Below are 1,127 nucleotides of genomic sequence, written 5' to 3'. Positions count from 1 at the left end.
TTCTGGTGGCTCCAGGCTTTTCTTGGCTTGTGACTACATAACTCCAATCTCCGCGTCCATCTTCACATGGCTATCATCCCTGTGTCTCTGTGTGTCCTTTTCTGTTTCTTACAAGGACACTCTCAATGGATTTAGGGCCCACCCTAATCCAGGATGAAGTCATCTTGAGATCCTTAACCTTAATTACATCTGCAAAGACCCTGTTTCCAAATATGGTCATATTCTGAGTTCTAGGTGGACATGAACGTTTTAGGGACACTAGTCCACCCATTACAGCAGTGATGGTTCAGTGGTAGAATTCTTGCCTTTCATGCAGGAGACCCAGGTTCACTTCCTGGCCAGTGTACCTCACATGCAGCCACCACACGTCTGTCAGTGGAGGTTTGCGTGTTGCTATGATGCTGAATGGGTTTTGGCGGAGCTTCTAGACTACGATGGAGTAGGAAGAAAGGCTGGTGATCTATTTCCAAAAAATCAGCCAGTGAAAAACCTGTGGATCACAACGGTCCGATCCCTTTGTGCATGGTATCACCATGAGCTGGGGGCCAACTCAACGGCAGCTGACAACAGTGGACAGCACCTATTGTAGACGCTGACCAGTGTCAGAGATGTTAAAATCGTAAAAACATTCATCTCGAGACCTATGGAATATGTTAACTGCAAGTGCATTTTAGGGCTTCTGGATCAGGACAGGAGTGTGACACAGTGGGGACCCTCAAGGAGAACCCCCTGACTCAGCGGGACCAAAGGAAGCCTTTCCCTCTCCTCTGGGAAGGCATTGTTGAGTGTCTTTGCAGGCCGCTGTCAGAATCCACCACTCCCATTGCACAGAGGGACAAGGGCTCGTGTCTCTTGGGCAGCTCCTCTCACTTGGAAAATGGTGGCATTGCGTTTCAGAATATTAGCATTGTTTCCAACCTTCAATTGTGACTCAAGGGCATTTCTTACACAGTCTAGCCACCCCTGCTACCATGTATCTTGTTAAATGTTGGGTGAGGCAAACTTGGCTGACCTCCACTCACCCCTGCTTGATAGAGAACAAACTGTCTAGTCGTTAACAGTTCATCACCCATGAAAGGTTCGGCTTGGATGAGATGTACCCTTGCAGAGGAGAAAGAGAGGCAGAA

At 48.2% G+C, this 1,127-nt stretch overlaps 1 protein-coding gene across 3 annotated transcripts in view; it reads left to right on the top strand.

The window, feature by feature from the left end:
- Positions 1–1,127, top strand: part of FECH (ferrochelatase) — a 24,519-nt gene that overhangs the window by 15,865 nt on the left and 7,527 nt on the right. The window lies entirely within an intron of this gene.

This window comes from Trichechus manatus, unplaced genomic scaffold, assembly GCF_000243295.1.
Source record: "Trichechus manatus latirostris isolate Lorelei unplaced genomic scaffold, TriManLat1.0 scaffold00063, whole genome shotgun sequence".
Lineage (NCBI taxonomy): Eukaryota > Metazoa > Chordata > Mammalia > Sirenia > Trichechidae > Trichechus > Trichechus manatus.
Note: the sequence above shows the minus strand (reverse complement) of the source record. Positions and strands in the feature narration are given on the sequence as shown.